The sequence below is a fragment of the Trichosurus vulpecula genome, chromosome 5 (assembly GCF_011100635.1).
Source record: "Trichosurus vulpecula isolate mTriVul1 chromosome 5, mTriVul1.pri, whole genome shotgun sequence".
In the NCBI taxonomy this organism is placed as follows: domain Eukaryota; kingdom Metazoa; phylum Chordata; class Mammalia; order Diprotodontia; family Phalangeridae; genus Trichosurus; species Trichosurus vulpecula.
Window position 1 is genome coordinate 172,707,491 of NC_050577.1, and position 12,057 is coordinate 172,719,547.

Genomic DNA, 12,057 nt, shown 5'->3' on the forward strand with positions numbered 1-12,057 from the left:
TTTCCTGAATACCCACTGTGCCCAAAAGTAACTTCAGAACCATGGGGAAACACAAAGAAAATTGGAGGCATGGTTCTTATCTTTTCATTTACCATCTAAATCTATATATCTTTATCTATTTTTCCATTTGCAGTAACAATACCTATTAGATTAAAAGCCCTCTGTTTCAGAGACTAACCCTCCCTTGTGACTCCCTAGCACAGTACTGTCTTTACAAGTAGGCACTAAATAAACCCTTGTTTAACTTTAGAAAGAAAAATGCCAAATACATTATTCCATTTAACCTAGTAGATAAAGACCAAGTTTGAAATCAGCAGTGACATATTACATTTCTGAATGATTCTCTCTGAATCCTTGAATAAATCACTTAATCTCTCTGTTTGTGTCTCAGTTCCATCATCTTTCACACAGAGCTAATTCTGCACAAGCTCTATCTACCTCATAGGGAGGTCTGAATTTAATTAAGGAAGACCTGAAAAGTTCTTTGAAGTCTTTGAAGAAAAGTGGTGTGGGATTTCATAGAATTTTAGAAGCAAGGCCAGAAGAGACTTCAGAGGCCATCCAGTTCAACTGTCACATGATATATATGTGGAAACTGAGGCCCAGAAAAACTAAATGGCCTTCATGATTCCAGGAGTCACCACTGTTGTTGCTGGGAATTGAAAGTAGGCATTCTGATTCCAGAGACTGTGCTGCCATACCTCTAAAATATGTATTGGGAATCAATTTTTCTTTAGCCATCATAAAGGTAAGCACAGACTTCCTAAAGCAAACTGGGTGCCTAGTGGTAAAATATTATAAATAAAAGGGATTTTGAAAAGTCTTTGCGGCAGAATCATCTCAAGTAGTTAACCATATCAGCACCTCTATATGCTGCAACCTTTTTAAAGTCACTAAATACCATCAAACAATAATTAAAGGATTAAAGAGCATTTGTACCTCATCAGTTCCCAAATTATCCTCACTATGCTGATGATTCTCAGATCTATTTATCCATCCCTAACCTCTCCTCTGACCTTCAGTCTCATCTCAAAGTGCTGATTAGACATTGCTAAATGGATGTCCTGTGGTCATCTTAAACTGAACTCATTAACACTCCTCCCTTCCAAACTTCCCAGTTGCTGCCAAGGGTATCGCCATCTTCCCAGTAGCTCAGCTTCACAACCTAGGTGTCATTCTCATCTCCTTTCTCTTTATCACTCCCCTCCCCATGGCCAATCAGTTGCCAAGGTTTCTGAATTTTAAATTTTACCTTTGTAACATCTCTCATGTATTTCTCCTCTCCTCTTACACTGCCACCAACTTGGTACAGGCCCTAAACACCTCATGCTTGATCTACTATAGTAGTCTACTTTTCACACGTTTCTCCCCACCCCAGACTATCCTACACTTAACTGTCAAAGTCATCTTCCTCAACTGCAGATTTGACCATATCACTCCTCAACACATGTGTGCGTGCACACATATACACATACACAGACACACAGACACACAGACACATACACACACAAAACTCCAGTGCGTCCATATCACTCCAGTATCAAATATAAAATCCTCTGTTTGGAGTTCAAAACTTTTAATAATCTGCCTTTGTTCACATTTCCAGTCTTTTTGCACCTTATGCCCCACCTTTGCCCCATACTTTCCATCCAGTGACACTGAGCTCTGTGGTATTACTTGAACAAGACTCTCCCTTCCCTGACTCCAGACATTTTCACTGGCTGTCTTCCATGAATGAAAAGCTCTCCCAATTCATCTCTGCCCCATGGAATATCTGGCTTCTTTCTAGTCAACAGCTAAAACTCCACTTTCTATAGAAAGCATTCCCTGATCCCTCTTAATTCTAGGGACTTCCTTCTGTTGGTTATTCCAATGTATCCTATATATTCTTTATTTGTACATAGTTATTTCCTCTTTTATAGAGTAGTTTATCATTTCCTTCTCCAGCTCATTTTACAGATGAGGAAACTGAGGCAAACAATGAGTTGGCCAGGGATACACAGCTAGTAAATGTTTGAGGCCAGATTTGAACTCAAGAAGATGAGTCTTCCTGCCTCCAGGCCTGGCATCTAGTTTCCTGCTCTAAGTACTATCAAGCTCTAAATAGATGGTTATAATATTCTACATGTGAAAGAAGTCTTAGAGCTCACAACAGAATCATGGAATTTCAAAGTAGGATAGGATCTGGGAATTATTTTGGTATAACCTAAAACTAGTAATCCCTTCTAACTGTATCCCAAAGAGAACATAAAAATGGGGAAAAGGATGCACATGTACAAAAATATTTATAGCAACTCTTTGTGTGGTGGCAAAAAATTGGAAACTGAGGGGAAGCCCATCAATTGGGGAATGATGGAACAAGTTGTGGTATATGAAGGTAATAGAATGCTATAAGAAATGATGAACAAGTGAACTTCAGAAAAACCTGGAAAGAATTATATGAACTGATGCTGAGAGAAGTGAGCAGAACCAGGAGAACGTTGTACACAGTAACAGCCACAGCATGTGATGAATGATTTTGATAGACTTAGCCCTTCTCAGCAATGCAAGGACCTAAAAAAATTCCAAAGGACTCCTGATGGAAAATGCCATCCGTATCCAAAGAAAGTACTATGGGTTGGAGTGCAAAGTGAAGCACACTACTTTCTTCTTTGTTTTGTTTTGTTTTTCTTTCTCATGGCTTCTCCCATTCATTATAATTCTTCTATGCAGCATGATTAATGTGAAAATGTGTTTAATAGGAAGAGTCCATAGCAGATGGCATGCTGTCTTGGGGAGGGAGGGGGAGAAAATTTAAAACTTCTGGAAGTGAATGTTGAAAACTAAAAATAAATTAATTAATTAATTTTAAAAAAACATAATAATCCCTTCTTCACCATTCCCAGCAACTGGTTATCCTGACTCGATTAGAAGACCTCTAGTGATAGGGAACTCGCTACATTCCCAGACTTCCCATGGCACCTTTAAATAGCTTTATTAGAAGTTTAAGCATGAAATATATCACCAAATGTTTCATGAAATAATTCTAGTGTATCACAACTCTTAGGGACATAAAGCTCTTGCCCATACAAATAATCTTTTCTGGTTTTAAATTTTAATTATATTTTAATCACACAACCAACATATATGTGGTCAGGGAGGCAGTGTGGTACAGTAAGTGGCATTTCATGCTTCTGTGCAGCTTGTAGAAAAGGAAGAAGTGATCAAAAGAGTAAGCAATATGTTATCCAAAACAGGCCACACCAGACTATTTTCGGACAGGCATAATATATTATGGATTCATCAAACATCAAATTCCACTCAAATCTTCTTCAGGCTAAGAGTTGCCTAGTTACACCTCCCTATTTTGTACATATAAAGTTGAATTTTTGAACTCTGGCATCTCTTCACATGTTTCCTTTTTATGTCATCTTATTAATTTTAGACCAAAATTCTTGTCTATAAAAACTGAGTCTCATTGAATCAAATCACTGTATGATGCTTTAGCTGTCCTTTCTAGTGGGATTTACAAGTTTGAAAAGATTGGTCCCCCTGTTTTTATAAAAGTTATTGATAAAACAGTGTTCCGTGACACAGCACAGATAAGCACAGATCTTAAGCTTATAGACGTAGAGCTGAGAGAGACCTTAGAAACCAACCTGCTTATTTTATAGATGATGAAACTGAGGCACATTCCACTAGAGACCAACTTTTTCAGTCAACGCTAAACCAGATACAACAGGTCCAGCCATCCAATCAGTTCTGAGCTTACCTAACTCAACTATAATCTGGAATATTTGCATCTTGTCCAAAAGGAAAGTGGAAGAAACTTTGTCAAGTAGTTGCTAAAACACAGATAACTTATAGACTCATTCCCATAACTTGCCAGTATAGTAACATACTCAGTCCAAGTCTTCACAGTCCATTTTGAGTTTTCTTGGAAAAGATAAGGGAGTGGTTTCTCAATTCCTTTTCCAGCTCATTTTTACATATGAGGCAACTGAGGCAAATAGGATTAAGTGACTTGTCCAGAGTCACACAAGTAGTGCATGTCTGAGGCCATATTTGAACTTAGATCTTCCTGACTCCAGGCCTGGCACTCTATCTACTATGCCACCTTGCTGCCTTGTATAGTAACATGGAAGTGTCTATCGTGTGCAAAGTACTGTTTTTTTCTCTCATTAACTGGTAAGGATGTGGGGAAGTCATCTTTGGAAAGGAATACCAGATATGAGGCCTGCCTCCCTTATTGGAAACATAAATGAGCAGTTTTCTTTAAATGTAATGATTGCTCTTCTTATAGCTAAAAACACTCATGCAAGTCTTTTGTGAGTCTTACCTTCAAGTAAATAAACCTAGTTTTGTTTTGTTTTTTTAGCCCATCTCCACAGGTCTTACCTCCTATCCTTTCATCAGTGCCCTTGCCTTCTTTTGTGTCTTTTCCAAGTTGTTTGCATCATATTTTGTCCAAACTGACCATATTAGTGTGATAAGATGGTAATAAGAAAAGGCAGTGAATATGGAGTCAGCTCTGGGTTTTGGATACATAAATGTTTATTTGTGTATTTATGTATGATTTGAATGATGAGAAAGAAGTAACAAAGAAATCAATGCAGCAAAATAATTTGATTTAAAAGTGGCTTTTAGATCACATTACAGGAAATAAATCTAACAATTTTTTGTTTGTTTTATAAATACACACTCATTTCTCACCTAGAATCCCTCAAATACAGCTTGATTTCTGACAATGAATGTTTCTTCTATCAATGTGGAAAACTCCGTAGGGATAAGCTGATTGAGTATGTGGGTCTAAGGGGGTAGGGGTTGAAACTGTCAGTAGGATCTCATTTGGATCCCTGATCCAGATTGGAAAATAAGTCCACTTCTTCTGTTGAATGATGAAAGTTCAAATCTAATAGTTGAAATTCTGAAATTTTATTTTTTAAGAAGAAGAAAGATGAGGTGAGTTGGAATAAACCTTTTGTGTTTCTGGACTGACAAAAGAAATATCTGCTAAAATTGTCCCAGGTTGCTTTAGTTGCTGAACTTGGGGAAAGATATATTTTGCCAATAATTAGTAAAGCTGGTATATATTCTTTCATGATCACATTCAACCTTTAACTACTGACACAATTCCCTTTGATAAATTTAAGTTTCTACATGGAAAGAAAGAAAGGAAGGAAGGAAGGAAGGGAGGGAGGAAGGAAGGAAGAAAAGGAAGGAGGGAGAGAGGGGGAGAGCGAGCGAGAGAGAGAGAGAGAGAGAGAGAGAGAGAGAGAGAGAGAGAGAGAGAGAGAGAGAGAGAAAAGAAAGAACGAAAAAGACAAAACAGAAAGACAAAAAAGAATGAAGGAAAGAGAGGAAGGAAAGAGAAGATTCAAAAACTAGTTTACCTGAAAGATCACCTACATCACATATTATTTGAATTGGGCTAAATGAGCTGGGGAAGGAAATGGCAAACTACTCCCGTATCTTTTTCAAGAAAACCCCAAGTGGAGTCATGAAGAATCAGACACAATTGAAATGATGGAAAAACAGCAAACTTTGTACCAATTAACATTTAAGGAATTATTGTACTTGAAATTCCTGTATCTCTATCACATGAAATCAAAGTTTATCTCCATTATTCTTTGATAATGCATAATGATTTAATTAAAAACAACAATTTGACATTTAACTGTATGGTTTAGGGTTTTTCTGATGGGTGTTTTTTTATGTATGTATATGTACACTTTCATAGGAAGAGTTGCAATAGGTGACTTTCAAAATTTATTTACTGTATGATATTTCATTAAGGATACTATTTCACTTGATTTAATTAGGGAATTTAAGTTTTTGTTGTTGTTTTGTTTTTGTTTTTTAATAACTAAAATTTATTTTATTTTCAGTCCCAAATTCTCTCCCTTACCTCTCCCTCCCCATCCACTGAGAACAAAAGAAAACAAAAACCCTTACAAATAGAGAGAGAGAGAGAGAGAGAGAGAGAGAGAGAGAGAGAGAAGGAGAGAGTGAGAGAGAGAGAGAAAAGAAAGAAAGAAAAAGACAAAACAGAAAGACAAAAAAGAATGAAGGAAAGAGAGGAAGGAAAGAGAAGATTCAAAAACTAGTTTACCTGAAAGATCACCTACATCACATATTATTTGAATTGGACTAAATGAGCTGGGGAAGGAAATGGCAAACTACTCCAGTATCTTTTCCGAGACAACCCCAAATGGAGTCATGAAGAGTCAGACACAATTGAAATGACAGAAAAACAGCAAACTTTGTACCAATTGACATTTAAAGAATTATTGTACTTGAAATTCCTGTATCTCTATCACATGAAATCAAAGTTTATCTCCATTATTCTTTGATAATGCATAATGATTTAATTAAAAACAACCATTTGACATTTAACTGTGTGGTTTAGGGTTTTTCTGATGAGTGTTTTTATACGTATGCGTATGTGCACTTTCATAGGAAGAGTTGCAATAGGTGACTTTCAAAATTTATTTACTATATTATATTTCATTAAGGATTCTATTTCACTTGATTTATTTAGGGAATTTAAGTTTTGTTGTTGTTGTTGTTGTTGTTGTTTTTCAATAACCAAAATTTATTTTATTTTCAGTCCCAAATTCTCTCCCTTACCTCTCCCTCCCCCATCCACTGAGAAGGGAAGAAAACAAAAGCCCTTACAGAGAGAGAGAGAGAGAGAGAGAGACAGAGAGAGAGAGAGAGAGAGAGAGAGAGAGAGAGAGAGAGAGAGAGAGAGACTCAAGCAATTTCCTTCATTAGTCATGTCCAAAGTTAGAAAGAGAAGAAAAGACATTTCTCTTAGCATCAAGTCTGGCTGTTCTCTAGATGCATGGATAATTTTTTAAAACTATACTCAGGAACCAGAATTATGAACGTTTTCATGTTTCATAAAATTTTTATAAACTCTACTCTTAAAAATTACAGAATATTATTCAAGTAAATGCTGAAAAAAATGTCCGTAAGTTTAAAATGTCCCTATCTAAAAGATTCATCAACTCTACTCAGTCATTTGACTACAAACTCCAAGTATGTACACAGTACCATGCCTCTCTTACCTTCCTCCCTCTCCAACCCCAGCACAGAGTACAGTGAATGTTTGGTAGGTACTTGATGAATATTGATTGATTTATTAATTTGAAAGTTATGATAACTTTGGTAATAGCTGGCCTACAATGTGCCTTTGATACATTTAACAACAGCAAAAGAAGTATTTATTAAGCAAATCAACAATTCAATTTAAGAGAATAAAGAATTTTGAAATAACACTGAATATTTCATTTGTACCCATCTACTTATAAATCAGAGACAACATTGATATAAATATCTATTTCATATTAATATTTGTATTTGTTTAGGATAGCAGTTCTCTTTAACCAACATATTATCAGTTTATTTCTATTTGTCATGAGGACCTACATGCAGACATACAGATATGTCGTTATTTTGGTGGTCTAGGCCTGTGATTTAACTAGTGTAGAGAACCGTATCGACTATACTACATCACTTCTCAAAAACAATAATAGTGTGCTTTTAGAAGTATATATAGAAAACTACATCTTTTCTATTAGAACCTGTAAGTTCAGTCATGTAGGGAAATAAGAGTAAGGAACACCACCTCTGTCAATGTAAATAAGCATCTATTCTGCAATTTATAGTCCTAGAGAATTGCCTGAGGTCGCAAGTGGTTAAATAATTTACACAGTGTCATATAGTATATGTCAGAGAGAGGAACGTGAACCCCGGTTTTCTTGACTCCAAAGCTCTGTTCAGTACTTCCTGATTCCATCCACTACTTAATTAGGCAGAGTGTTACTATGTAAAGAACAATGCATTTGGAGTCTAAAGACTCAGGTTCAAATTCTGCCTTTTCACTTACTACCTGTGTGTCCTTGGTCAAATCACTTAACCTCACCAGTTTAGTCTCCTCATCTGCAAATTGAATGGGGTGGACTTACCAAGCCTCTTCTAAGTTCAATTCTAGCAATAAATCTTTGATCTTGTTATCTATAGTACCTCTCATTTCATTAATATTTGTCACTAATTTAAAATAATTTCAATTTCAAAAAGTTAGGACAAGTAGTAATCCAAAGCAACAAGCAGTGATTAAACACCTACTGTGTACAAAGCCTTGAATTAGGTGCTGGGGTTGAAAACAAACAAAAAAACTATGAAAAACAGTTTCTTCCTTCAAGGGCCTTAATACATGAGGGCATATAACATGAAAACAGATACATTTGCAACATATGCTCCAACTTCTACTTCCATCAGTAGGTTGGATCCCCAGAAGGCAACTGACTACTTCTCTCCTAAGAGTTCTAAGTTCTAACCCTGAGGAATGGGGCTTTTTAGTAGAGTTGCTCATGAACCCCAACCAATGTGTTGACTACCAATCAATTAGATTTTAGAAAGGTGTATTTACTAAGTAGCATGTCTGGTAGGGAGAATTAGTTCAAAGACAATCCTCCCAATATCTGATAAACACGCTCCCATAGTGTGACATGAGGCTAATGAGAAAGAAAAAAAAGGGTCTTAAGTTTTTAAAACCCATGTATCAGAAGGGTAACTCAGTTATTAGTTATTAGAAGTTGTTTTTTGTTTTGTGGTTGTTGTTGTTTGTTGATTGGTTTTGTTTTGTTTTGCTTTGTTTTTTCCCCTTCGTGGAGTTCTCAAGAATTTCCTCTTAGGTATAGCTCACCACTGAGTTCTGATTAAAGCATCCCAGAGTTTTTCCTTAGAGTTTCTAGTTTGTCCTCAGTGAATCCTTCAGCTCCCAAAGTAGATTATGACCCATTATTGCCCTGAGGACACTGTTATTAATATGACAAGTTGAGGTTTATGAAACCTTCATAAGGTTATCCTTTGGTCAGCAGGGGTTAGGGGGGGAAACTTTCCCCAGGTAATATTTCTTGAACTTCAATTAAACTAAATTGCTGCTGAAATGACCATATTAAAATGTTGTTTTCTATGGACAAACACATAGACATGACTTATTTTTTCAACCAATCCTTGCATAGGGACTCTGTGATCATCTGATTTTATCTAATGATCCAAGTACTTCATCTCTCCCAAACTTATTAAGAGCTTGTTCACACCAAATTTAAATTTTTGATTATTTTAAGTCAGATTGATTTAATTCATTATCAGAAATGCAAATACATAAATTACATTGCAGTAAGATGGTCCTTTGTAATTTTGTGATTCTATGATAACTTCTGTGATGACTGGAATTAAATGACTAGAATGACTGTCTATAGAGATTTATCAGGATCTACAGATAGTTTGTTTAGCTAATAGTTACATTTACTTTCACAATATTCAATTTAAATGTCCCCAGTGACTTTTAGACTCTAAAAGAGTCACCTGCAAAGCCATTTCTGTTAGTAGTAAAAAAAAATTGTTTTGATAACAGTCAGAGTCACAGACAAAGATCATAATTTAGCAAAATAAAGCAACTTATGTAACTGAACAATCTCGAAGGTCGCATGCAGCGTCAATATCTGATTGGAACAGGGCCAGGCCATTGAAAAGAGTGGGCATGAGCCCTTCTGAAGCTTAATATGGAGGTGTGTATTCTGATGCCTACAGTAGTTAATAGTCACTTCTTTTACAAGATCTGTTTTCACTTTGCCCAGAAGTAACACTTCAGCTTCCAATATTACATTGGATGAGATTGTAGTTACCAGTGGCACCAGCATTATCAGCATTATTTCTAAATGCAATCTGACAACATAATAATACCAATTGATTTGTGTTACCTGGAGGTGATGATACCTGTAGGTTTTAGTTAAATAATGTTTGTCTCAACCCAGTAAAAAACATTTATTTTCTGAAAAATAAAGTAAATCTCTGTTTAGCCTTTACAATGGAAACAAAACAAAGGAAATAAATGAGGAACAATAAGAGGGCTTTAATATAATGCAGGACTTATGGAAATAATCTAGTTTCCATGTGATGCTGTTGAATCTGCCACATTTTTGGCCTCAAGTCAAATGATAATTCACAGCAGATAATTCAAGCATCACCTTAGGCAGGCTTGTCACATTGGATATTTCACAGAAAACAGTGGCCAAAGCAGCTGCTTAAGGGGATTATAACTTTTGCTGGCTGTGAATCCCTAAGGGCAACAAACACTCCTGAAAGGGACTGTACAGTGTAGATTGTGAAAACCTCTTTGCTATCAGCTTTTCTTTGGTGAATGTCTTGTTATCAGTAAATGGGCTCAGCAGTTATAATTCTTCATTAGCTGTATTGCAGCAAAATATTTAAAGGTACTTATGGACTTGTGAGGAGCAAAAATGGTGAAAGAGTCATAGATCCCACAAGCAAGTCAATCGTAGGTCCAGGACTAAAACAGGATTCTAGAAATGCTACTAAACCTTAGAGCCAGCAGAGCTTGGAGTCCAAAAGACCTCAGTTCAAATCCTGCCTTGGACACTTAATAGTCCTGTGACCTAGGGCAAAACACTGAACTTCTCTTAGCCTCAATTTTCTCCTCTATAAAATGGGGATAATAACACTTCACATGGTTGTTGGGAAGATCCAACGATATATAGGTAAATTGTTTTGCAACCTTAAAGGTCAACATATATGTGAATTATCAGCCTGCATTCCACCTCTTGCATTTACTTCTTTAAAATTCTGTGCCTTGGGGCAGCTAGGTGGTACAGTGGATAGAGCACCAGCATATCAAGAGGACCTGAATTCAAATCTGGTCTCGTACACTCACTAGCTGTGTGACCCTGGGCAAGTCACCCCAATTGCCTCAAAAACAAAATGTTGTACTTTGAAAAATATACTTTTAGATGGGAGAGTCAATGGATTTGTGATTCTTTGGTTGAAGCAAACCCCTCTGTATCAAAGTAAGTAACTTGTAGCCTTAAGAGGACTGCCTAGAGCAATGAGAAATTAAGTGACTTCTCCAATATCATATAGCAGATTCAGAGGTGGGCCTTGAACCTAGGCCTTCCTGGCTTTGAGGCCATGTACCTATTATGATATTCTGCTTCTAATGCATATTTAACTATTTCATAATATTTACATTGATATGATGATTAAAGAGTGAATTGTGATATTATTCTGAAAGATTTTTATATAAAAGAGGGATTAGACTTGTAATGCTTGTCTTCTTAGCAGAGGCAGGTTGGAGCATTGAGTAGATGATATGGAAGCAGATTCAGAATATATCTAGGGTAAATAAGCAAAAATTTCCTAAGAAATGGAATGTAGTGATTCAAGAAGGTTTGTGCTCTCCCCCACCAAAAGTCTTTAAGTAAAGTCTGAATGCCCATTAATTGGATAGTTCATAGAGGGAATACTTAAACAAGTATGAATTAGATTCTGTGGATTCTTAGGTACTTTCACACTTTGAGAATTGGTGATTCTTCAAAGGGGAAATTGATGAAAATAGTAGGGATCGTAGTAGAAATGACCTACTAGAACCAGGAGAACATTGTACACAGTAACAGCCACAGTGTGAAATGACTGAGTTTGATAGACTTAGTCCTTCTCAGCAATTCAAGGACCTAAAACAATGCAAAGGACTCATGATGGAAAATGCCATCCACATCCAGAGAAAGAACTATGGAGTCTGAATGCAGAACAAACCATACTATTTTCTTTTTTTTGTTTTGTTTTGTTTTTTTCTTCCTCATGGTTTCTCCCATTCATTATAATTCTTCTATACACCATGAGTAATTTGAAATATGTTTAATAAGAATGCATATGTAGAGCTTATATCAGATTGCAGGCCACTTTGAGAAGGGAGGAGAGAGAGAGGGGAGAAAATTTAAAACTTATGGAAGTTAATGTTTAAAACTAAAAGTAAATAAATTAACTAATTAAAAAAAGAAATGACCTGCTACCGCTGTCTTGCCAAGTCTGGCCAAATTGTGGTCATGCTCAGAGTATTTAGATGAACTCCAAAATGGCCATTTGAGCTGAGGAACAGAAGAGGAAGCAGAAGGAAGTAGGATATGAATGTTTGTGTTTGCTCCCACACCCAAACTAGAAACTGGTTTCTGTTGGATTATAAGAGGACAAGCTGATAACACTTATCAGATG